Raw genomic sequence first — 27,648 nt, 5'->3', positions numbered from 1 at the left:
TTCTCTCGGACCGCCCGTTGGGCAGCACTCTCAGACACATGGCCCGGGCAGAACCTTTTCTCTCAGTGCTGTGGGTCAACCATGCTGTGATTGGTCGGAATTTAGTGGGCGTGATGAATGTGTTCTTCAGGTGCAGAACACACAGACAGAAGGAGGAAGCACAGCGACGATGGACAGTTTAGATGAGCAGCTGGCAAACAGCTCCTGGAAGGAGAAACACGGCGCACAGAGGAGAGCGTCTGTCCACAAGGTGGCGATAAAAACTAATCCCAGTATTGATCACGGCGTTACAGCGGCTCGCGCACATTAAACACCGGGGGACGGGATGTATTATTGCAGACGTTCGTCCACACGTTCACAGAGTTAAACTCACACAGACCAGAGGTCTGCTACAGTCAGCTGCTCTGATCTTCTATCTGTTGTCAGCTGTGCGCCCTCTTCCCTGAACATGATCAGCTCGTTAGGCCAGGTAACCACGACTGTGCTCACAGTTTGCAATACAATATCATTGTCAACCTTTAGGGTGTGACGTGCGCTGCGTAGGAGCGCCGTATGAGGAGTTCTGCACACACACGTCTCGTGGAGTATGGTGCTAGGGTTGGGCGATATTGGCAAAAAATTAATCACGATTAATTGTGGCATTTAGCCGATAACGATTAATTTGACGATTAATTGATGACAGTTGCACTGACATGTTTTTGACTCTAAATTGGCACAGTGTTCTAGCATGATACCGACAAATCATCAGTCAAGTTAACTACTTCATTCTAACAGGCTAAGCTGGTGATTAGGCACCAACCAGCCATGGAAATATGTATTGATAATATTGAGGCACAAACTGCTTCAAAATAATAATGAAGCAAACATTTAAAGTAACTTTGTCCTTCAAATGTTTTTATCTTAAGGTCACAAAGCAGCATGTCAACATTAACATTAAACAGACAAATAGACAAACAAAGTTCAGAAAAGTCACATCAGTGATTATTTCAAGTTAAAAATGTGTCTGCGCAAATGAACCTGTGACTGGAATATGTCCCACACTAGAGCATGTTTTCACTCAGACTGTAGAACAGCAGCAGAAAAAACAAACAAATAAACAAACCGGACAATTTCACATTTAAATGTGTGTCTGTGCAAATCAACCTACGTTACGTTCTTCCAGCGCTTCGTTTGGTCGTAAGCAGCACGATGACTAAACGTACCGCGGATTCTCGGCTGAGTGGAATTCTTTCCAATATCTGCTGGAGGAGACTTCGCTGTTGTAATGTTTCCTATCTTGCTGTGGAGTCCGTAAATAAAGATCGGAGTTTATTCATTTGATACGAGCAAATATTCAGTTACTATAGCAACAACCAACGCTCCACGCTTCACCTAATGCATGTCGCGGCACTATATACAGCTGTAGTGTAGCGTTGTGTCCTCGTTGCGCTTTCTTCGTGCTCGGGCTTATGGTGACAGACGTTGAACTTATGTTAGAAACGTGCTGCTCCGCATTATTTAACTGAACACCACTGCCTTCCACCATTATTGTTATTGTGGGCTCACATGTGCGCGGGTGATGGTGAGACTACGCCGCACACAAAAATGCGTCATCATGACGAGGCACTAATCGCCGTAATCGATAAGTGGCAAATATTAATCGATTACAGTTTTTCTGACTATTAATTGCACACGATACGATTTTGCACAAGCCTATATGGTACCAACGTTTTTTTACTCTTACCACCCGTGGAGCGAGTTCTCTGTTCTCTGTTCTCTGTTCTCTGTTCTCTGTTCTCGTGGAGTATGGACCAGCCTTAAGGGTCTCTGTTAGACACTGAAGCCTATGTGCCATGTACGTTTGTAGAACTGTTGAATGATCTCAAATGGATATTTAGAGACAAAGTGCCAACTACACATGCACACAGTCAGCTGCTGATCCCTCATGTCTGGTTGGCTGCTGGTTCTACTTTTATCTTCTTAGATTCAGTTTCTCAGCTCAGAAACATAAAACCTTCTTCTAGGTTATTTACCTGGTTGGAAGCAGCTTTTAAGCATTTTACTATATTTCTGTAGAATGCCAAAATGACGTGGAGCCAATACAAAGGCCAAATCCTCCAGGAGCCCTGATCAGGTTTCTTATCTATTCTCACACGTTAGTGTCTGGACGTGTTTCCCATATGAGACCCAGTGGGTTTTGAGTTGAGGGAGGTAGATGTTCCTTTGGCTCTCTAGCCTGTGTAGTGGTAGAAAATATTATGCAAGGATTCAGTCTGTGGCTAGCTGGCTAGTATAAAGTAGGAAATACAAAGCCAGAACTCTTTTTTTCTTTATAGCCTGCTGGCAATTTTGGATATTTTCGTTTTTTGTGACTTGATATTTTATCTTTAACTTCAAAAGGGGAGACTGCACATCATTTCTTCACTACAGACATAATTAACTTTTTACAAACTGCACTAATGACATACCCAGACTTAATGTCGTGTTGAGTTTATTAATATTTTCCAGAATTTGCTCCTGTTTTTCTGGTACACATGAAATACGTTACTGTTGCTTGTTTTATGTTCTTCCAGAATCTGAGGGTTTATTTTTTTGCTCTCTTCACTTCCTTATTCTCCGTCTCTGTTATCTCGCTGCTGGGACCGCAGCTGAAGGTGATGTGGCAGCTAATTAGCAGAATTATCAGTGACCCCGTTAGCAAGCCCGTCATTTAAACCTGTACTTCTCCTCTGAGAGTCCAGCCGCTTCGCCTGGAGCCCAACGAGCGGCCGTGTGTGTGTGTTTGGGGGCTGGAGTAAATGAATGTATAAAAGAATAGAGATACCCAAAGACAGATAAGGAAAGAAGAACAGGACTCAGGGAAAGAAAGATGAAATGTGTGCAGTCCGGAGAGGACTGTAGCACAGTGCACTGACATTTCAGAGGTTGAATACCACACAAAGAGGACAGAGAGGTGGCCTGGCACTGCAGAGGAAATAGAGCCGTTTGCCGTTGATGGCTTAATCTGGGCGAGCATTTTCCAGGGAAAAGAGCAGAGGAGTAATGAATAAAGGCGATGAATAGGCTGAAGTAATGATTTGAGTGTAAATGAGGATGGACAGCCATGCTCCTCCTGTGCTGTCCTCACCTCTGAGTCTCTGACAGCCCACAGCATACAGATGGCACTGCTAATTACACACTGCAAAGGGAGAAGGGCAGCTCCTGCTTCCTCACGCTGCAGAATCCAAACCTAGATGATGCGATTGTGTATGTGTGTGCAGTTTTCCCAGAGCTGTGTCTTGCTGACACGTGTCTTTTCAGCTGCTGAAATTGTCTCTTTCACATCTTTGCAAGAAAGAAGGCACCTTTTTTTTAAAATGGCTGCCACAGTTGGACATCATTAGTGTCCAAACAGACAGAGAGACAAGAACACAAGGTACACTGTACACATGTGTGGTGCACATACTAGGCTTGTGCAAAATCGTATCGTGTGCAATTAATAGTCAGAAAAACTGTAATCGATTAATATTTGCCACTTATCGATTACGGCGATTAGTGCCTCGTCATGATGACGCATTTTTGTGTGCGGCGTAGTCTCACCATCACCCGCGCACATGTGAGCCCACAATAACAATAATGGTGGAAGGCAGTGGTGTTCAGTTAAATAATGCGGAGCAGCACGTTTCTAACATAAGTTCAACGTCTGTCACCATAAGCCCGAGCACGAAGAAAGCGCAACGAGGACACAACACTACACTACAGCTGTATATAGTGCCGCAACATGCATTAGGTGAAGCGTGGAGCGTTGGTTGTTGCTATAGTAACTGAATTTTTGCTCGTATCAAATGAATAAACTCCGACCTTTATTTACGGACTCCACAGCAAGATAGGAAACATTACAACAGCGAAGTCTCCTCCAGCAGATATTGGAAAGAATTCCACTCAGCCGAGAATCCGCGGTACGTTTAGTCATTGTGCTGCTTACGACCAAAATATGTGCTGGAAGAACGTAACGTAGGTTGATTTGCACAGACACACATTTAAATGTGAAATTGTCCGGTTTGTTTATTTGTTTGTTTTTTCTGCTGCTGTTCTACAGTCTGAGTGAAAACATGCTCTAGTGTGGGACATATTCAGTCACAGGTTCATTTGCGCAGACACATTTTTAACTTGAAATAATCACTGATGTGACTTTTCTGAACTTTGTTTGTCTATTTGTCTGTTTAATGTTAATGTTGACATGCTTTGTGACCTTAAGATAAAAACATTTGAAGGACAAAGTTACTTTAAATGTTTGCTTCATTATTATTTTGAAGCAGTTTGTGCCTCAATATTATCAATACATATTTCCATGGCTGGTTGGTGCCTAATCACCAGCTTAGCCTGTTAGAATGAAGTAGTTAACTTGACTGATGATTTGTCGGTATCATGCTAGAACACTGTGCCGATTTAGAGTCAAAAACATGTCAGTGCAACTGTCATCAATTAATCGTCAAATTAATCGTTATCGGCTAAATGCCACAATTAATCGTGATTATTTTTTTTGCCAATATCGCCCAACCCTAGCACATACAGTGGTGCTTTAAAGCTTTATGATATGATTTATATTCAAGTCTAAAAGTAGACAGGAGTGTCTTGCCTCTAGATGAGACAAAAACAATGTCGAGACGAACAAATGGCCAAAAGTCGAAGTCCTGACCTCAATCCATCAGAAATGTTGTTGAAGGACCTGAAACAAGCAGTTCACCATCATCTCAGAATCAGGGCTGTTGTGTATGTGAACAGGCTAAATGTCCCATGAACAAAAAATAACAAAACATGTTATTAAATTAAAATGTTGATGACTTTTCTGCTGTATATTAAAAATGCTAAATTTGAATTTCTGAGGAAGGACATTGTCGCTGAGCGGACTGAAAATGTGTCTGTCTGTGTCAGCTGATCACTCTTAGAGTAAATGAAACAGTGATTAAAATAACTGCAATGGTATTTACACATGTCCCAGGATTTATCACGGCATCTTGTCGTAGTGGAGACAAGAGAATGTCCACTCCAATGCTTGTCCCTTCAGTTGACCTGTTTCCATTCTGGTAGCCCATCTTTAAATGATGCTAACTGTCAGTGTTTCATTTCCTCTGATGGGACGAGAGGAGCTGCAGACTGTAGCTGAAAGTTCTGTATTAAAATTGCGTTCATTCGTTTTCTTTAGCTACTCGTATATTTGACAAAGTGTATAATTAAACATCTGTTGTTACCCCGGAAACCACATAGGAGAACCATTTTAGCTACTTTTCTTTTTACCATTGTGCAGCATGTATTATTACTAGCCTGGCAAGTTGTGTGTCTTGCTGTTCCCCACATGATCCAGCTGCTAAGTGGCTCTCTCTCTCTGTTTCTGGAGACATCAGTTCATCTTAAATCTCTCCTCGTTCTGCTTCCCTCTCATCAGAGTACATACATGTGCAACAAACAAATCCCCAGAGTCGCAGCACAATAAGGCAAAAAAGCTTTTAAAATGCTTTTGCTCTTTCCTGAAATGATGCACAGAAGGGTTTGAAATGGTCAGAGCCAGGAGGGGAAATCAATCAGTGTTAAAGGATGAAGAACACAGAAGCCGTGGTAAATGTGATTGCTCCTAAATTTGTACCGATATCATTTTTGTTAGTGTGCATGTTTTATCTGTAATCTGTGGATGTTGTTGTCACTTACTTGTAGTGTGACGGCTGTTCATGCTTAATTTTTGGAGCAGTGCTTCTCAGCCAGATCACTCCAGTCTTTAAGCAACCTTTCTTTTAATGTGTACATACAGGGGTGCTTGAAAGTTTGTGAATTTGTTAACGCTTCTCTTCATCATTGTGACCCAAAACATCAGCAGATTGTCCTGAACTTAAGACAAAGAGAACCCAATCAAACACATGAAACAGAAATATTTGACTTGGGCATTTATTAAGAACAGTGATTCAGTGATTGGAGGAGTCTGAGTCCATTCCTCAGTACAGAGCAGTTTCAGTTCTGACATGTTGCTGGGTTTCCTCACATCAACTGCTTGGTTCAGGTCCTTCCACAACATCAAGGTCAGGACTTGGGGTTGGCATCTTGTTGCATGACCCAATGTCCTGGTATTTTCCCTTGGAATTTACTGGTATCATTCAGAATGCATCGCTCCATCAATGGTGGTAAACTGTCCCACATGCAGCAAACCATGTCCACATCAGTGGCAGGCCCTTCAGTTGTACATATTTACACTTTTGCATACAGTAGCATGCAAATATGCTGCGTCATATTTTACTTTTGCATCTAAATAAACCCACGATATTCCCAGTGGTGTTTCACTGGCGTTCTGCGACTGCAATCAGATTATATTTTTGCTGTCTCCAGTAAACGCCATTATGAAAACAGGAAAAAAATGGGAGTGCCCACCCCTGTGCTTTACCCCATTCTTTACCATCTGAGGCTTAAGATGCCCAGAGCACAGCTGTGACTGTGTGTCATGATGTCCAATCTTGCATGCTTATGAAAAGTACACACACTAATAACAGCTGCACTGAACTGATTGGAAGAATAACACGACGATGTGAAAACCAACACTCTGCAGAAACTTGGGAAATGAGAATAGAACAATGGCAAAAAAACAGAAAACTCAGAGGATGATGGCTGAATATCAAATACAAATTATTCATGTACCAGTAACCCATTTAGTTGCATAACAGCAGTTATTATGTATGCATAATTGCACTTGTCAGAGCTGAGAGAAGTCGGGAATATTTACTGTGAGAGGGCTGTTGCTGGATGAAAGGATACTTCCAGTTATTCCCAGTCTCCTCTCCACTGCCTATTCCCACATATGCTCTGTGTACTTGTACCAGTGCAGCACAGGGTACAGCTGTTCTCAAAATATCATCTCAGGTGACCGTGTGCCCATCCGCCAGAAGTTTACTCTGTCATGTTTCCTACTTAAGAATATGCAGATTGAAAATGTGCTCATTGTTATAAAGGCGTCTGTGATTCTGGCAAAATAATCAGGATGTATGTCACCAAAAACTCTTTTAAAAAATACATCCCTTTTTCTGAATGTATCTGGATCAGCGCTCATGCAGCTGCATTAATGGATAGGCACCCAACAGATTAAAACTAAGACTGAAGTCCAGGCGTCAGCAGGCTTCCAAGGCTGTTTCCAAGCCGGCTCAGTTCCGTCGGTGGTTGTATCTGTATAATGTATATCATGACCCTCTTTTCAGGGTAATTTCACTACCTCCGTTATGTTCTGGACAGTCGAAGCTGTAAAGATGTACCCTCTTTTCATATCATTATGCTTAGTTTTATACTCACCTCTCAAACTAAACGTGTCTTCTGGAATCTTTATGTTTCTACATGTATGTCTTCATAACCGGCTGGCAATAGAGATTTTTTTTCCCCCCATCATTTTGTAGAGGAGATTGTCTGGAATCTGGAAGTACCAGAGCCGTGGTGGTGGAATTGGTGCCATCTGGAAAGACAGTAAATGAAATTTTAGTGCAGTTTAGACACTGAGTGTTTATGAGAAATCGTCCATCGTCATGGTTGTTCAATGTGGACCTGTCACTAATTTGATTCGGCAACATTTTTCACCATTTTCCACTAACAGGCACCACACCACTCCCTCTCGGTCTCTTGTACACACACTCATGCACGCTCACCGCTCCCAGGTATGCACACACACTCTCTCACTGCCCAGCTTCTCAAAGGAGACATGCCACTCTTATAACATCTGTTTCATTATTTGATGTAGTAAATTACCTTGTTGATATGTATTCATACATATTTGTATGTATGTATTATACTTAATATACTTAATATATAGCATTCTGCAAAATAAAATGAATGTTTGACTTTATCCTAAGAAAGATGTGTGCATCCTTCACCTCTTAGATTTAGAATCTTAATGACTATAACAGTTGAATTACATAAATATCCCTTCATTCCCAGACAGTGATGATCATTTTTCATTCTTCATCCCTGCAGCAGAGTAACATGACAAGACTATGTGTTGATATTTTGGAAATAAGAACTAAATTTTTGTTAATAATCATGTGTGATTATGAATGTTACATTGTGAGGCAGCATCTCTTCTCCTTTCCTTTGTGCTTAGGCAACAGATATAATATAAACAGTCATTACATATTCATGAGAATGTCTTTCATCATCACTCAAGAAGATGCTCCCTCTGAATACCTCTATAATTATTCTACCTTATTAATACCCAACAGTAGCCTTTCTGCAGTACTAGCAATAATGTGAGGCCTGTAAAACTGCCCACAGCAGGAAAACTAGCCTGAATAGCAATCAGTTTAAAATGTGGAGCTATATATACATTATTGGATTAAAATAATCTGACAACAATGTGTTACATTCGACACATGCTGTAAATTGCCTGGTTTAGGTATCATGTGTGTGTGTCTGCTAGCTAGACATGCTGTGCAAGCTGTCTACTACGCTAGCAATGCTAACAGGGTGATCTGCAAGATAGCAGTTAGATAACGGTTAAACTAGCGAGTGTTCCATGCATACTACATCTAACTGACTGACTCTGACATAACGCACAAATCCATTAATGGAATGTATTTGTGTAATTTCGTAGACTTGATGTGTTAGTAGATGTGGTATCACTTAGCGGAAGATAAACAGTACAAAATAACCATTTCAGTTGGCAAACCTGCAAAAGTAATGCTATGTTTTAACATTAATTCCAAATGCATAGGATGAGTTTCGCTTTTAATTTATCAATACTCTAATCACCAGAGAAACAGAGAAGCAGTAGGTGCACAGATGCTGAGGTTGGGAGAGGGAACAATGTGACAAATCACCAGGGTTAATGTGGGAGTTGGTGCTCCAGAGAAGGAGACCGAGTGGAGGAGAGGAGCTCACATTGGTAATGGATTGAGGAGAAGTGGGGCAGTATATTCTTACACAGGTGGAAAGAGAATTTGGGAACTGGAGAGTAAATTGAGGGACTCACGAAACTACAATGTATACTAGTTATAATGAAGGCTATTGTGTGTGTAGGGCCAAGCGAGGCCGTGCTCAGGACCTTGGTTAGGAAGGCTATTACAGGTAAGGCCGAGTCAGGAATCATCAGTCAACACCAGCACAGCCTGCTCGGCGCCGAGAAGCAGTCCACCATTGGGAAATTAGGCCTCCATTTCTTCTGCTGTCCTGGTGGAGTTTTCCACTTTGTACTTTTCGTGCACGTTTCCCGTTTCTGTCCGACTCGTTCACTTGGAATGCACGCAGACACAGCTGAGCCATAAGGAGTCGACTGAGCATGTTGTTGTTGCAGACACTTTTTGAATGAGGTAAACAGTGTGGGAAGCAGAGTGTAACAACCTAGTTCACTGAGAGGTTTGTAGCCTGTGGAAGCAGTCATCGAGTGGAATTTCAGGCTGCCAGTCATCCTCAGAGAACCGCATAAAGTGAAGTGTAAAAATGCTTCACATAGACTGAGCAAATTGAGATGCATATCTTTCACTCTGCGGCCTGAAAAAGCAGCATTTAGTGTTAAGCATTCATGACGCATGCTCTCCTTAGAGCTTACCTTCAGAGCATGGTGGGATCCCACAAATACATGCATCTAAAATGCCTTCAAATGGCCTTAATGTAAACACAACAAAAGAAAGAAAAGCACTGCATACCAGCATGAGAACCTTATCCCATCTGTGACGCATGGTGGTGGTAGTATCATTGTTTTGGCTTTACTTAGCTGTGTCTAGGCCACGACATCCTGCCATCGTTGATGGAACATTACATCGTGAGTGATACCAGTAACTCAGGGCATCTGTCTGTGGGCGGAACCTCAAGTTGCTGCTATAATCCAGATCAATGTTCCAGTGTTTTTGGCGTGATCTTCTGATGATGGAACATGTGTTTACCCCACCACACTATATTGGTCATTTTGTGATCTAATCAGTTGATCTAATCTTTCCTGAGTTAAACATGTCATCTCTGTCATTGTTTTGTTAATCCCTGCCTTAGTCTGTGCAATGACTATGACGGTGCACGCCTTCAGTAAGTCACGCTGTGTGGTGATGGCTGCAATAAAATTGTAGTCTGCAGCATTTGAGGCAATGTGCAATCCTTCTGTTAAGATGCAAACAGAAGAAAACCATGTTCCATCTGTGTTAACAACAATGAGCAAGCTTCAGCTGACTCCAGGTCCTGCACCCCCACCGTCCAACCATCATTAATTCATTTTATGCTGCTCTTGTATCTGCTTAAAACCTTGTGTGATGTCGCGTTCCTGAGAGCATTTAATTCACAAGTGACCTACAACATAAATGCACAAAAGATCCAGGAGTGTGTGCACTGTGTGTGTTTCATGTTCTCTCCCTCTGTGTAACATGCATGTAACGCCACTGAGGCAAAACCCTGATGACACCCAGGCGAGTGCCAAGCGATATCAAAGGGGTAATAATAGGGATTTGTCTGTGCAGAGTTCACGGTACAAAAGCTGTAGTAGTGGGTGAGAACAAAGCGAGCGCCCCTCCCTCCCATCTGGGGGCTTCAGATAGAGATGTGAAGTGCTTCCAACTGACCTCGAGTGCTTTGGATCAGATGGCATAAAGTGGCAGCAGTTTATGCTCACACAATCCTTCTCTCTTTCTATGCAGTGTATGACTGTACATACTGTACTGTACAGTGCGCAGATTGAGACCATGTGACGCATCTGATGAAACTATTGGTAATGCTTTGTTTTCTACACACTGGTGATGCAAAGTTTGAGCTGTGATGTGTGACTTGATGCTGGGAAAAGCTTGTGGCCTCAGAAATCTCTGACATATTTACAGAACTCCATAACATGTATTTACACAGGACTAAAGAGAATTTGTAGCTGATGCCTGGCCTGTTGCATGTATGTACCAACACATTAATGTCTCATTTCTATATCCATACTAAAGGCCTTCTTCCTTCTAAGTCACTTGTGAGACTCAACTGTGCTCCGGCTGATAATCATCATCACCTCAGTGAAAATATCACACTGCAGCTGAATATATTTGTCATGAGCTGCTTGCTGATAAAATTAGCAAATTGCCAGAATGATTTTATTATAAATGTTTAAAAAAGTTATTTTAGATTCTACTGATGATGCAGTTGCAGTAGTAAAAATATATGTGGTTTGTAGGGCCAGTGCAGTGCAGGAATGACAGGATGAATTATTTTTCTCTTCCTTCCTACCTCAGTTTGCTTAATTTTTGTCGGCCTGAACATTTTCAAAAATTCATGAAGTGTTTGCACATGTAGGCGTGAAAAAAACCTATGAATTTTATGGACCTTCATATTAGATATGGCAAAATGCCATGTCAGTTTTAAGGCCATTTCAATCAACTTAAATCATTTCAGATGAATAGTTAGTCAAAGCTTTTAGTTCTGTCAAACGGCCCATGACAGGTTGATGTCTCACCATGTAACAGCAAGTAGATATAACCGCTGCTCTTTGCACATATTATTTGCCACGCCAGGCTCAGGTGACTGCAACCTGCACTAACGTAATTCATATTTGTGATGTGAACACAGCAAGCAAGTAAGTAGCAACATGCAAGGCGTGCAATAGCGAGGTCAAAGATTTTAGATCGATAAAATGTAAATCTTATCAGGCACCTGATAGGTCAGTCAGTACTCCCTTGGCTCAGCTCAACTTCATCGGTAGCTTAATGTTAGCTTGTTACTAGCTTTGTAGCCAAGGAACGTTGGTGTTTACAAGACAAGTCGAAGAACTGATAGAAGGTTTATTATAACCATGTTGTGACTTGACTTCTACTGTCTACATGGCAATAGTAGCCCTAGTATAATATAGTATAATATTTTAAAACATAAAAAATATAGTAAATGAATTCTGTAACACAATATGAACATATCATTTTAACTCCCAGCCTCATGGCAGACCTTGTGAGTTTGTGTGTGAAATGACACCCACATGACGTCAGCGACAGATCGGAGGTTTCGGAATCCTTGTTTGAAGCGACTCCCCCATACTGTTACCCTGCCTCCGACCAGATGAAATAAACAGCATCAGTAACATGCTGGGTTAAATTTGACATGTGTGACAGTGATGCTGTGATGAGGATACAGGACAACTGTGTGCACAGCTGTTGTGTTTGTCACTGCTGGTCAGTCCGCATTCTTTGTGTTTTAGAGTTCACACTGGTTATTGAGCGTTTGGGGACACTTGAGGATGATGAAAACCTCAGTGTTGAAAATGTCAAGTGACTCTGTGGCAGGATGCGCTCTCCTTAAGATTGATTGTTGTCCTATTTGCACAGCCATCATTGCAAGTCCTACATGTACCAGAATGCATTGTATATGAGCATCCAACTTGTGTTTGCACTTCAAAGCTGCTGAGCCACCTGGTATTATGTACAAAAAGCCTTCTGAAATAGTATTAGTTTACTGTTTGGATGAAAATTTAAACCAAATAACACTTTTGTATATCACCCCCGCCGCCCTCACCTGTCAGCGCCCGGTCCCACCGGTCCCTCCGGACTCCAGCAACGACCTTTGAGCTACATTTGTTTCCAATGAGACATCAAAATCGGAGGGTTAGGGTTGGATTCTTCACTCAGTTACAGAGCATCTGTCATATGACAGTTGTACTGATATTAGCAGCATCTTGTTTCGGTTGTTGCGTCGTGTTGGTCTAAAATTTCATTCACAATGGTCTTGAAAGGTCTTAAAAAGGTCTTAAATTTAACTTACTAAAACCTGCAAGAACCCTGTTTAATGTTGAGGGTCGCACCGGGTTAGCAACAGTCCCACTCTAAGTGTGACCTCAAGTGTTTCAGAGAAATACTAACTGCACATGTCGGAGTACTGAGTGTCAGGATTACACAGTTTTCTTATTGGCTGCTGTCTCCACTTTGGTTTTCATACACACTCGGTTCACTTACGGTTCAGTGACTTAATAAAAAATTAGTTCTGGCTTATTTACCTTGTTGGTAATTCATACTCACACAAAACAGCTTTCAGATATTTTTTGTTTTCGCTTCTAGAATATCGAAATGACAAGAACTGTTTTACCCCAGTGTAAAATGATCCTGTATTTCAGTCTTAACCACAAAACTCACAAAACACACAACTCACAACAACCTATCCAAGCAGCATCACACGGACTGCTGTGACTGGAGAGAGGCCACATTTGTATTGTGCGTGTGTGTGTGTGCTAGTATGTCAGTGTTTTGTCTGACAATCAGAGGTAGTTTACTGCACTGCTGCACCACCAACAGATGGGCATTACCATACTGTCGCACAATGCAACACCCTTCCTCACACCATGATGTCTGTGCTCTCCTTAACACCTATAATGGAATACTGTAAATGTTCTCTCCTCAACAGTAAAAAGATACGTTTATAGCGCTGCTCTGTTTATGAGCCGACGGCATTAGAATGATTTTGGGGCCTCGGAGCTGTCAGGAAAGCTGTATCTCTGAAATGGGATTGAAAGGACTGAGCCCCTTTAAAAGCTCATATTCATCTCTTTGATCTGATAGAAGCACTTGGGTGAAACTCTGACACTTCTGCGTAGCTCTGAGCTTTGGCTGTGTAGCTGCATGAGAGAAGAGGAGACAGGAAGGGAAGTAGAACTACAGGAAGCAAATCCAGCCACAGAAGGGATTTGTAGACTCTTGCATTGATTTGGAAAAACATATGCAAAAATATATCTTCATCCATGTGCCTGCTTGTCTGCTTTGATGATGGGGGCTCAACAGTGATTCTCAACATGCCCCCAAACGATCTTCCCTTTAAGGGAGCCACTGGCAGAAAAACCTTGGGCGGGTGACCAGGCCACAGATGGTGCCATGCACACAATAAACACACATACAGTAACTGCCTGAAGGACACACACACACACACACACACACACACACACACAGGCACCATATGACTACTTCTAAATCTCACCCTCAAACTGCAAACACAAGGTTTCAGTGATTGGTTGTCATGTTTAAGAGCCCGATTTTATTTGCTGGGTCAAATTATTTTGAACATTAAAGGTAAGGTAGGAGGTTTCATTCTGATGCACTTCTTGTTAAATTAGTGTAACTTCTCTTTACAATCCGATAGAAACCGATTAGTTCGGTAGTTTCGCTTTAAAACAAACAAACAAACAACTGTGGAAGCTATAAAACACTAAAAACATCAGCCAATCCTCCGGGTGGACCCTGCACGGAGTATTGGCTGGTTGTCACTCTCTTCCTGCTCACCAGAGAGGTACGTGCATGATGGCCGAAGTCGCAGACTGGTTGGGAGGCGTGGCTTCGGGGTGAGCTCCGAGAGAAAGGGGCGTGTGTTTACTTTCAAAATCTGGCTGATTTACTGAGTTTTCAAAATCTCCTACCCTACCTTTAAGACTGTGAAACAGGAATTGGCTAAAACGTCTACACGCTAATTATGAATGAATTCAAAAATTGAACAGTTACTGCAGCTTTACAATCTACATTCATTATTATTTTTTATAATTATCTTGTTTTGTAAAAGTCTCAAATAGTATTAGGTGTCCTGGAACACCATCTAATGCAACAGCTGTGTAAGAGATCAGGTCACCATGTTCCGTTTCTGTTGGCAGCGGGATCTGTAGTGACTGAACACCGTTCAGAGTCTTTTTTGTTATTGCATTAGATTGCATTATGCCTAAAGGAGTTGTGTGCAGTACGTGCAATTTTACAAAAAAATCGAGCTGCAAATGGGTGGATGATGAGATTAAGCTGTGACGGGTATAGGCTTTACAATAGCAAACGATTAGCAGTCATTTAACACCTTTTTTTTTTGCAATCCTTCTCAAGTCCTAACTGTGTTTATCTGGGAATTTGACTAATTGCAGGAAGAAGCATCACCCTCTCTGAGGCATGCATAAACTGCTCTGAGCCAGTAGTACCCTTAGAAACTGATTTTAAGGGTTCATGTTTATATTAAAAACTGAAATTACATAAGTATGTAAATACATAATAAATGATATCCAATGAAATGATCAAACAAAAAGTTTTCTATAGAAGAATGTTAGACAGATGCTCGTATTTTGTCTTAAAACAGAAATGAGATGACGGCTGAAGATTTTATTTGGCTTCCTCATTAAATGCTTATTTCCATGCCCTTTATGTTAATACCATAAAGAGATTAAAACAGCAAAGCTAGTAATTTTAACATATCTAGTTGACGTATTTTTTGTCAGGTCTCTACTTTTAGTTTGGTTTGCTTGAGTTCCTCTCAGCTTCCTGAATAATATTATTGATTATATCATTTTGAAAACCTTTCCCCCCTTTTTTTAGTTGCTTAGGAACGGGACATCAAGAACTAATGAGAAGACTTCTTAATCTGGGTTCTGCTGTTCAGGATTATTTCCAGTAATTATTACTTCCCTACACAGCACGGGAACATCCACATGAGCGACTATGTAGAGAGTGTCAGTGTAGTAGAAACAGCCAGTAGAGTTGCCCCTTTATCATCCACGGAGTCCTCTAATCCACATCAGACAACCAGGAAGACCAGCAGCTCCATAAAGTCATTTGTTAGTTCTAATCTGATGCTTTACGCAGGAATATGCTGGACCCAACCAGTCTTTCTACAAATCATGTGACAACATAGGGGACGTTTTCAGAGCCATGTTTCTTGTTGGTGTTTATGGCATTATACCATCCCTTAATCCGATTAACAAAGTGAAAAATCTTTTTGAGTGTGTAATTAACCATTGCTGTGCTGGAAATGCTAGAATGAATCCTTGAAAGTGCTTGAATTTGCCTTTGGAAAAGGCGTAAGAACCCTGAAGCTGCCTTACTGTTATACACGGAAGCAGTCAGATAATTATTGTACACAGAAGCAGCTCCTTTTTTTAGACTTTGTAATTTACTTTGGGCTTTTCTGAATTAAAATAGCATCACATAGTAGAAGCTGAAAACACATGTATTTTCCTGAGAGCTTCAAATTAGGCCTCAGCTCTTTCTTCAGCTCTTCTCTGAAGGAAGGGGTAGTACAGCAGAACATGGAATACACATCAAGGGTAAGCATGTGGTGCACGCTGTGCTCTCATGTTGTGCGGGATTGCCTTTGTGTTAGCGGGCCTGGGTTATATTTGGTGGGAGAATCTTGAAAATGAAGCTGTGAGCAAAGGGATGGATACAAATAGAACCGTACGATGGAGGACTGGGGGGGTGGGAGGAGAGCGAGAGGGGGAGAGAGATAGAGAGGGAGAGAGATCCCTGGAGATTGCAGAAGATACAGACATGAATATTAACTCACAGAGACCCTATAGAACTTTAATTATTGATCATCACAGAGCGTTCCCTGCCAAAGCCAACACGTGCTCCATGAACAATCAGCTGAACAGATTTAACAAAGAAAGGCATCTGTAGTGTGTAATACCTAGACCAGTTCTGAGAAGTTTCATGCAGCATGACATCTCAGAAGACTGGAATCTTAAAGCAAAACCCCCATGTGGTGTAATGATGAGCGTATTCCTCAGGAATGGATCACAGCCGGCTGCTACTGAACGGTAAAAGGTGAAGTGGTTCAAAGCACAGGGACAACGTTACTAAGGGTAACCAATGACATTCTCATGTCTGCCGCAAAAGGTGAAGGTACAGTCTTCATCCTCCTGGTCTTAACCGCTGCCCTTGACATCATCAACCTTTCCTCCGTACATGACATAACTAGGTAGGCACATCTGCCCCAGCCTTTAACTGGTTCCACCCTGCTGTGTGATGTCACTGCTTTATACTCCAACAACCCGAACCCACTCAGTTTGGATGTCAATAAGCTTTCTCTACCTAAACCCTGATTAAAATAAAATAATTACAATTGATCCAGATCCAGACCATCGTAGGACCTGGTAACACTCGGATCACTGACTGTATAGTTTCATCTTTAGCCGTCTAGATTACTGCAGTTCCTGCCTCAGTTTTGTTATAAACTGCTTACAAGTCGTCCAAAATACAACTGTCAAGTTATTAACCAGAACTAGTCCTGTCCCACATCCCCTTGGTTCTTTCATTCCTACACTTAAGCCTCAGAATACACCACAAAGTCCATTTACAGCAGACATGACCTCGCACCCTGCTTCGCTTCCATGCTGGACCGCTTTGATTGTCACATCTCGTCCTTTTGTCCATTCCTCACTTCTATTACAAGACAAAAGGTGATGCATTTACTAAACTGGCTCCCACTCTTCAGAACAAGCTCCCCCAACCGATTAGACCTCTGTGGCCTGTTTTAAACAGCTTTTAAAGACTCACCTCCATAGGCAAGCTTTCCCACAGACCGTTGTCCCGGTGCTGTGTCTGCTTCAGTTTATTGTCTGACGTGAAGCGCTCTGGGTCTGAGAATGTGCTATAAAGGAAAGCTCACTGAGTGGGGCCGAAAGTACAGTAACAGGATGTGTGTGAAGCTGGTTTCTGAGCTGTTGAGACATCAGTAAATGTTTCTGTCTCTCACTTGCTACTCATTAGCCTACTGGTTCTGTCACACTGCATTGTAGCAGACAATTACTAACGCTTAATTTCATTTGTATAATTGGGAGCTAATTCTGACAGTGCAGACGGAGACGGCTGCAGTGGCCCCGAGGTAACTCCGTGGTAACCTCTCCCTTTTCATTTTGTGCTCAACTTCTACTTAGCTCCACTGACTTCATTTCATACTTCATCTCCCTTCCAGTCACTTCCACACACACATGGATGCTTCACGGTCTCACACACATATTGACATGGAGTGCAAGGGCGAGTCGGTTTAAGACTTTTCCAGAGAATGTTTGAAACGCGAACAATCAACCTACACAGATTAGGTTGCCATGCATGGTGGGGTAGAGCACGGTGCATGCATTATTACATCAAACAGCTGTGAGTGCTGGTATTTTCCTCTTAGACACTGATTGCTTTTGTTTTTTTTCCAATTGAAATGAAATACTAACAGCATGACAAGTGAGACCACAGCCGCTTCAGCTCATGGTCTACAGGGGGGATACATGTCACAGTGTCAGACTTTGTTTCATTTGGAACAATATTCTGTTTAAAATGAGTGGAATTCATGGGAAACCCAGAACGCTCTGCAGTCCCATCCCATCTGTTACAGAGCTCAGGGTAACAGGCGCTTCGCTCTCATGATGCTCAGCGGCCCCACGGCACAGTGTTCATGTTCAGGCTGACCTCAGTGTGGCCACTGCACTACAGCCTGGAGCCTCTCACAGCACATAAAGACACCAGGGAGACGTGGAGGAAGGGGATACAGTTGGTAATATCTGACACATGTCACTGTGGAAATTATTCATAAATATGACAGTACAGACACATAATATATGACATCTAATATTTACATTAAAGGATAGAGGTGTGTGAGATGTTGGACAAACTGGGACAACATATCAAAATAAACCATCTTCCCATACATCAACAACATCCCTGCTGTATTTGTGATGGTCCTGACCGGCATTGGTTCTGCATGGATGTGACAACAGGCTGCAGCCAGTGACTAAAATGACCTGATTTCATAGCATGACATTTTGAGTGTAATTTCATAACAGCCAGTGATTTGTAAACAACATCTTTATCCATATCTAACTTTCAGCAGTTATGTTTTTTTTGGTCTAACCCCAATCTGTCAGTGTGCACGTAACAATAAGTTAAATAACATGACTTGTTGGGATGAGACTATACTGAATAAAACACAAAGGATATGAATAAGGTGGATATGAGTAAGCAGCAGAGGGCTGTGGGGAATTGACAGTAAACAGCTGTTTACATATGGTTTATGATCATCACTATCAAAGTGTCGATGCATTGAGTCGGCTCGGCACACTCTCTGTCACCTTCTTTTGGTAAAAGACCATTTGCAGCATCCACAGAGAACAAGTTAAATTAAAGTCAGGACGTCCATTTGCTTTTTAGTTTTCTTGTCTGCTGTTATTGTTGCATGATTAAAATTCATTCCAGGCTCCAGCAGGAGGAAGTCTTTCATATTTTTCTTGCTAAATGAAGTTGGAATGTTATGAAGATGTTTGATGTGTGATTAGTCTTTGAAAGCTAACAGACTTTCTCTGAGGAGGAGAATGTGCTAATGCAAAGAGCTTATCTGATGGTTCCACATTTATTACTGTAGGTTTCTCTCTCTCTGTCCAAACATATGACCATCTCCGGGGACCCTGTTTACAAACGGCTCCCACTCTTCAGATTTTGTTGCTGAATCGCTCAACAGTTTTTCTTCCCCTAAGAAATCCTCTCTCTCTCTCTCTCTCCACCTCTTCACCCTGAATAATTTGTGAAGAGAGCTTTCTGCGGTGATAAAACCCAAAGCTATAATTACACCTCAATTTGTGCATATACCATCCACGGCGTCTCTGATAAACAGTTTGAGTTGGGTGTTATTTTAATGAACAATGGTCTCAGAGGAGATGTGAAGTGACTTTAAGCACATCGGGATGCTTGATAGAAGCTCCTCCACACGCAGGATTCCTCTACAATTAATTGGCTAAATCATCTTCAGAGGATACTTCAGTGCCCACTCTGGCCATGACAGCTTCTTTTTCTATCACTACTAGTACTTACTAAAGCTCACTGTAAAGCTAACCACAATATGTTCTGCTGTCTTTAAAACGGTGTGTCATATCAGTTCAATCCTACAGATGACAAATATGATTTTTGGTCCTTTTTCAGAGTCCACATGTTTTTTTTTTTCCTATCGAGGTGTAAAAATAATTTCAAGAAATATAACAAAATGGCAATGATTGGTTAAAATTACCAACACTGGCTTCAAAGACAAATCACAGAAGAACTGCCTGATGAAGCCTGAAATTCAGCTAAATGCAGATAATAGGCCTCAAAGCTGCTCAGCTGTCATCGCCTTTGTTTAGCTATAAATGAAGTCATTTCCATGTCCTTATGTAGAACTAAAATAACAACACACACACCATATATGATTATATGGATTTGGTTATCTTGACAAAACGTTCAGTGTGTGAATAACAGGCAATGAATGAGCTTACAGCTTTATGTCAAGGGGAAGGTCTTATCTGCATCTGGATGGCCGTTGTTTGCCAGGGTGAGGCTGGCTGTATTATCTTTGTCAAAGCTTTGAGGCCCGTGTCTGTAACTTGATATTCAGGCCTGTATATTCTCTGCTCCCCTGGGGTTCTTGTGCACTCTCACTCGTTGCCTTTATCTGCTTGCATCAGTGTAGTGGTGATGTTGCTCCTCACCAGTTGCTCATTGAACGTGTTCAATGTGGAGGTAACGGTACAGAGAAGGTGGGGCTAGTTTTGAAATAATGACATTAAATTCAGCTTAAAAGTCTCAGAGATTTGAGAGTGATTTTCATGGAAAGAAATGTTTGTCACAGCTCCAGAAATAGATCCACATGTGCAACACTGAGGCCCAGTTCAGCAATAATATGTCAGGACGGATGATCCAACAGCTCTGTGGATGTTGCTTGAATCCCAGGACTAGAATGTGTTTTGAGGGAGGACTTATTATTGCCACGGCAGCAACAGTATAAATAAATCAATATAAATTAAATATATATAATTAAAAATCTCTTATGAGTCCCTGCAAAATTGTTCCAGCATCTCAAAGGACTAGTGACAGTCTCAGAAAGCCTGAAATCACAGTAGTAATCACAGTAGTAAAGTCAGAAGTGTCTCTTAATCAAATTTATTATCCTATGATAATATATGTTCTGCTGTAGCTACTCAGCAGCGAGTACATCATGCTTTCTCATAAAGTGTCAGTATAATATCAGACCTGTCAGTGTCATCCTGTACAGCAGCTCTCCTACTGGGGAAGGATCTCCGTTAGCCGGTCTCTCATGTGGTGATGCAGTAGTCTCTGTGAGACAAACCCCCCATCAGTTTGTTGTTGCTAGATTTGATTAGTTTGAGATTCTATATTAGCTATTGTGCTAATTATGTAGCAACAGATTTTATAATAGCTTCAGCAGCACAGCAAATGACAGTCATAAGATAGTTACTGTCCTGTCTTTCTTCGTGCTTGCATAACCACTCACATTGAATCAATTTACAGTATCAGTAATGACACTGTTAAGGGTGGTGTCCCACTCTTGTTGCACTCTTGTCACAGCAGTTAGCCCTTTCTGTGAGGGAGTGGAAACAGCAGAGAGCCCAGCTAATACATGCAAATCCTGTAGCCAGGAGAAAAAACGTCTTATTTACTTTTAAATTAGAAACCAAAATCTGTCAATACTCAGTGGCTCGGGGGTTCCGTCAGACTGTGGACAAAGCATGAAGTAGCTTTATAAAGGGAGGGAGTGGCCTATGTCCTACTACAACTTCACTTGAGTCTGAAGCACTCCAAGGAACTCAGAACCCCCAACAATTTATTAAAAGATATATCCTAACTGAGGCCTCTATATCCAGCAGGTTATTTTATAGTTTCATTCTTACACGATTTGTAGACACACTGATAGAAAAAAGGAAGTTTGTCTGAGAAACAAAGTTCAACCCCTCATGAAAACATATTGACACAAATGATTTGTAAAAGCTCATTATTTAAAAACCAAATGATATATGATTTTATAGATCGTTTCAGATTGGTCAGCATTTACCAAGTTAGTTTAATGAGTGTAAAAAGTTCAGCTGCCATGTTTGTTTTGCACATTTGTAAGGCTAAGATGCAGTTAGACGTCTGTCTGCTGTATCATAATTAGATCAAAGCTGCGTTCAGAGCGATATCTGCACTTATGACAGGATAGCAGGTGTTTGGAGAGATGATGACGCACCGGGAAAGGGCAAACATTGTCCTGACAACGGTGAACAGCTGGTCCGGAGTGCGACACCTGTGTGCCCGCCCAGCGTTATGTCGGCCCTCTCCAGTACAAACTTCAATCAGCTTCAACAACTGAACCAAAGCCATTAGTGCAAGTGCTAACAGCATCTGCCACAAATCGCCAGGCTTACCTGGGAGGAATGATGTAGCAGGGGGCTGGAGGGCGGGGGGAGCTGGGTGAGAAATGTATCTGTGTGCTTGTCCTCTTCACTCAGTCTGCAAGGTGAAGGGTCTCTGGCATCGTTTTTGCTTTGCATCTGTAGCACTCGCTCTGCCCAAGAGTGATGCGCCTGTGTCAGGCTGGAGCGGCAACCGGCAGATAACGTGATAAAATCAAAATGTCAGGAGGAGAATTTTGCAATAACACTCAGATTACAGGCTCAGTGTAGAACGGAAATGCAGCAGTACTTTAAAGTTTGTGAATCCTGTAGAACTGAACTCTTACTTGGCCTTCAAATTGCTGCTAACGCTAGAGGGTCACATAGTTTTACTACTCGCAGATAGGGCTGTGCGATTTGACGATAAATGATCGTGAAGGATTTGAACGTATCGGCGATCTACCAGAACGGACAGATCGTTTTATCGTCCATAGAGCACGTTCTATTAATTGCAGTTCTATGTTCGCGCAGACGCATGAGTTTTTTCACTCGGCCAACTCTCAGTGCGCTTAATGTGAACACGACCAACCAATCACAGCCTCCCTGTCGTTGGTTGGTCGTGTTCACACTGTTCACTGTTCCGAAAAGAGAACGGAGGAACTGGTCCCTAAAACGAACTCCACCTTTATGTTCGGTGCTGTTTCTGCCGGCAGCAGCGGCGCATCTTCTAAGCTTGTGTGTGTGTGTGTGTGTGAACTTAGGACGTTTTGTTCTGTAATTGTTATTTAAATTTTCATGTTTATTAAAACTAATACTGAGTGCACGTTATCAGTTTACTTTTAGATCTACTGATAGTTTTTGAGAGGTGCTACCTGACGTCATTTACACAGAAACATGCAAATTAGTGTCAATGTAAAAACAAATCGTGATAAAATCGAGATCGTGATTTTACCATTGAAAAATAAATGGTAAAAAAAAAAAAGAATTGTGATATAAAATTTTTGCCATATCGCCCACCCCTACTCGCAGATATGAAATTAGATTGAATAACTGACCTAGTCTAATGTTTCTGTCTCATTTGTTTGATCAGATTTTCATTATCCCCCCCCCTCCATACAACACTACGCTGCCTTATTAAAGTGTGAGCATCACAAACTAAATTAGGAAGTTGTCAACAGAATTGTTGCGGTTCTGAAAAAGTGACGGCATGCTAAGTGGTTGTTTAGAGATTGTGAAGATTACCAGATGTCCACAGGTCAAGTTTCTTAGCAACAGAAGCAAAAGAGAGTGTGCAGGTAATAAACATGCATTTATTGCTGAGTTTGAGTTTTTTGAGAATTTGTATTTTTGTTATATTTATGTTAATCGCAAGCTGCAGTCAGTGTTCCAGCCCTGAGACCTAAACTGAATGTTTTCTGTGCAGGAGCCTGCTGCGTCCACACCAGCAACAACCAGAGGGAGCGTGCAGCACAACGGACGGCACGAAAGGTAATGAAAACAGAGGGACACGCAGAAAACAAGACATTTGCTGGATGCTATAGAGCAGGGGTTCCCAAACCTTTCAGACCCCCACTGTTCCTTGAGAAGGTTAACATTCAAATACACATAACAAAAGCTTTCTGCTCAGCCTGTGTGCTTCAATCCAAACTGAAACATCGGCCCTGTCCTGTGGAAAATAACCCATCATTTTGTAGGAAAAACATCAGCAGGTCTGCTTTAGGCTTCATATTAAAATCTATATTTCTCAGGGTCCGACAGGACCGACAGATCTCTGCGGGCGGTCAGGTTGGGATAGACTGTGGAATCGGGTCTGGAGCAGATTTAAAAGCTCAGTTCCGTGCAGGTCTCTAGCCTGTGTAGCACGGGCATGGCAACAACATAACGAACACAACCCAACATCCATATTATCATTTTAATACCAGAATATTAATAAATACTATAAATACATCAGTAAAGGAAGCCCCGATGTAAAAACTGAAGTGAACACAGCATGGAGCAGGACAACAGTATCAGCATGAAACATTAGTGTGTCTGTGTGTGTGTGTGAAGCGCTGCTGACTCCTGTACTGTTGCTGCAGAACAGCTCACCTACTGTGCCTGGAGCACAGCAGGTCCTTTCTGTTTTCATTTTAAGACCATACTCCACATTAAGTCCCAATCTGTATTTATTGTTTATGATTGAGTCGAAAATGTCTTTTCACATAAATAAGTAGAACCAAATGTTCATCACATGCTTTCATGTCCAAGATGTCCAACGCTAGATTTGTCGCTAGTCGCTTTTGGCAAAGAAAGCCATGGCAGTACATTCTAAATTATAGTATATTTGTTATTAACATGGATTATTTTTACAACAAACTGCTTCTAGTAAAATATCAAAATACCCCCCAGGGGTTCCACTTTGGGAAGCCCTGCTATAGGGAACCCCCACTCAGGCAGAGAGGTGCTTCAAAAACGTTCCTCAGCAGGTTCTTCAGCTTTCCTGTGAGGTTGTCGAGTCCTCACAGCCAGCTCCACCACCTCTTTACCTATAAAGACCCACTAAAATCATCATGTACCTGCATCTCTTTAGGTTGATCTTTGACTGGCCATGTGGTCTCAGTTTTTGAGATGCTCCTAAAGTTCATTTTGGTTTTTTTCTCCCCGATGATAGGATGAAAAGCAACATCATTTATAAAATGCACATTTTTGGTTAAACCCCTCTAAAGACTTCAGTGGAAATTGATTTACAGGCACAAATTGCAGAGGTTCTGTGTTCTGCCCCTTTTCTTCTCTGCCAGCTGTCCATATCCTTCATCCTCTCTTCAGAGCTGGCTAGCTTTACAAAGCTCAGTAAAATGCTGTGGGATTATCAGTGACTGTGGTGAATTCCTTCACCTCATCCCCACCTCCTGAGCCGCCCAGCGCGTTACAGACAGATGCCTCACTCTTTGAATGGACAAACACTGTCATTATTTGTTGTCAAGTGCATCCATATGCCTGATGGAAAGCGACAAAGAGTTTTGCAGATGTGAAGTGTGTGAACAGCAGAGGAGACGGGTAGAAAATCTTATTCAGCACAGAGTCTGTAATGTCAGTGAAGTTCCTTTTCTTGGCTGCAGGTTTTCTCGAGGACACTCACTCATGTTATTATCTCATATGCTCTGATCACATACTCTAAAACATGCTGCTGCTTTTCCAATATAATGTCTCCCAGCGAGATTTTACACGTGCTGGATTATTTATTATCGAGTGAGTTAAAATATTTCGAATGACTGGGCCTGCATACTTGTGGCCTTTTTAGTGATGTCTGCAATAGTTTGTTCCAGTTTTGCTAATCAATATGTGTGTGAGCGGGTTTTTAATTGAGCTGCTTTCAACAGCTGCTGCTTTGTTTTAATTTATGGCTGATCAGAAGATTTATCACTCTTTACATGTTTTTCAAAGGCAATTAAGACTAACACCTTTAAGGTCTGTCTTAGTTTGTGGCTTAAAGAAGGAGATATGCCTCTGGGTACATATATGTGCATTTTTAAGAACGTTTTGTAATTCAATTGACCTCTGCACCATTGATGGTGATGATTTCCCAGTTTAAACATGGCACCCATTTCACCCGTGCAGAATTCTGCAAATATCTCAGAATGAGTCGACAGCAGATTTACATTCAGGATCAATATGTAACATCTGGATCAAAAGTTAAGAATCCAATTACAGTTGAATATTTATTTTGATAATGTTTTACAGTACATCATGTTTGTGTAAACTCTCTTATTGGCGTGCTGATCATGTGTATTTCTCAAGCGGCAACCTTCGGGGCTCAAAGTTGAAGCCCATGCGGAAGTGTCAAAACTTGTAATTCACGTCGCAACCACTGGTGGCTCCAGCAGCGAGTCATTCCCATAGACTCCCATGTAAAAATGGCCGACTTCACAGCAGAAATGAACATGTTTACAGCCTGGTACAAAAAACCACTCTGGTCTCAGATGATAGGTTCTCTTCTAGTGTCAATTGTAGGGGGTGAATTTTTTTACAACTCACTCGTTTTAATTATATTCGGACTTAAAATTACGCATAATTCTGGGCGTTGCCACTTGAGCGACAGACGGTTGACGTATCACAACGTGAGTTTCCTGCTTCCTCGATCGCCCGCCCCCCTAAACTCCGCTCGTGCTCCCCCTCTTTGTCTATATTTGGAGTTTTGGCGGACGTGACGCTGCCAACATGGCGGCGGTCGGAGCGTCCTGGAGCCTCCCACCGAGCCTCAGAACGGCTCTTCAGAAACAACCGGGTGACGTCACGGAAGCTCTGTCCATAGTTTTTACAGTGGAATTTTAATCGGAATGGGACTGCCTGATTAAAACACATTGAAATAAAGTACGTGATTGGGCTGCCCAAATTGAAGCTGGACCTCAGTGGTTACCATTTTGACCGTTATCATCATTTTGAAATGATTACTGCTGTGGACCGATGGAGGTCTGAGTTTGTGCTTATAGACAACAGACCTATTGTCACATGTCATAGATGATCGGATGTCTGGTAAGTCATGTTTGACTTGTTGGTTAAATTATGTCTTGATTCCATTCCATCGTGCTAGTAGCTCCTCCTTATGGAGGCTCAGAAGATGTGGGACTTTGTCTGCATTAGTTGGACTTTGTCTGGTGTGTCGGTTTTAATCTTGTGGTCTGGGAATTGTGCGAGTCACGCAATTTTTTCAAATTTCACACCACCTGCAAGAAGAACCTTATTGGTGTAATCCGGATTAGTACTGCTGCTAGCTGCCATTTCTTTCTTATTAGAATTCGGTGTATCATCATGTGGCAGGCTGTAAACAATGTGGTTAAGAAGTCAATCAAGTGTTGCATCCAAATCAAGTCATTTTAATCTTGGCACTGTTTCTCTGGGTCAGAAACGTCTATGATTTTTTTGGAAAATGTCATTATGGGACGGTGCCAACCTGCTTCCTGCTCCCTGGTCATTTTGGTGGGTTGTGAATATCAAAGCTGTTACATGAAGAGGCTGAAACATCAGGAAGTGAATTAGTTTGAGGTGCTGTTAGGATGGGATAGTGGAGTCTGACCATGATTAAAGTGCCCTTATCATTAGGATTAACCAAAAGGTTCAGGCACAACAAACCAACATCCAATAATTGGCAGCTTTGACTGTCTGATCCAAAAACCTGCACTTGAACACACCAGAAAGCCAACGTTTACATCACAAACCACATTACTCAGTTTGTTTGCACATTTCAGATTTGCCCCTTGAAAAAAACAGGATGATTGGTGTTTGTGTCCATATAGCAACATAGCATCTAGAACCCAGAACAGAGAGAAAAGTGGAGGAAGCAGCACATTTCTTTCAACTCAACTGCTGATTCAACATGCCTAACTGATCAAAAACGTGTATTATTTGACATTTGAATAATATTTGCAACTTTAGGCAAGGTTTTTTAACTGCAGTGGCACCGTGTGAAGATAGCGGCTGCAGCAAGGCTGACTTGCTGCATCCTATGAACCATAAACAGTCATAAAGCATTATTAGTGGCCCAGAGTATATAAAATAGTATTCCAGTTGACTGGTTCTTCCTCCTTTAGCTGCTGTGTGCCCTCCCCCTCTGGGTGTAGGAGGGGTCATGGGTTAGCAGTGTTGGGTCAGGATGTGGCCGCTGTATTTATGGCCTCCCTACGGTCCACGGTTTAATATGTCAACACAAACGAGGCAGGATGGAGTGTCTGATGACAAGAAGCATTTTTCACCGTTCCCGCCATGTACTTCTCCTCTGTCCCGCTGTTCAAGGTCCAGACACCCTTTTCTGGAATCCGCCAAGGACACACAGG

At 41.9% G+C, this 27,648-nt stretch overlaps 1 long non-coding RNA gene across 1 annotated transcript; it reads left to right on the top strand.

The window, feature by feature from the left end:
• The first annotated feature begins 459 nt into the window (after positions 1–459).
• Positions 460–22,447, top strand: LOC114426810 (uncharacterized). The gene is made up of 3 exons (XR_003669395.1): positions 460–589; positions 13,178–13,180; positions 22,437–22,447. It is a non-coding gene; the product is annotated as an uncharacterized LOC114426810 (long non-coding RNA).
• Positions 22,448–27,648: the final 5,201 nt, after the last annotated feature.

This window comes from Parambassis ranga, chromosome 21 (assembly GCF_900634625.1).
Source record: "Parambassis ranga chromosome 21, fParRan2.1, whole genome shotgun sequence".
Taxonomy (NCBI): Eukaryota; Metazoa; Chordata; class Actinopteri; family Ambassidae; genus Parambassis; species Parambassis ranga.
The sequence above is the reverse complement of the archived record's forward strand: the minus strand, read 5'-3'. Positions and strand labels throughout refer to the sequence as shown.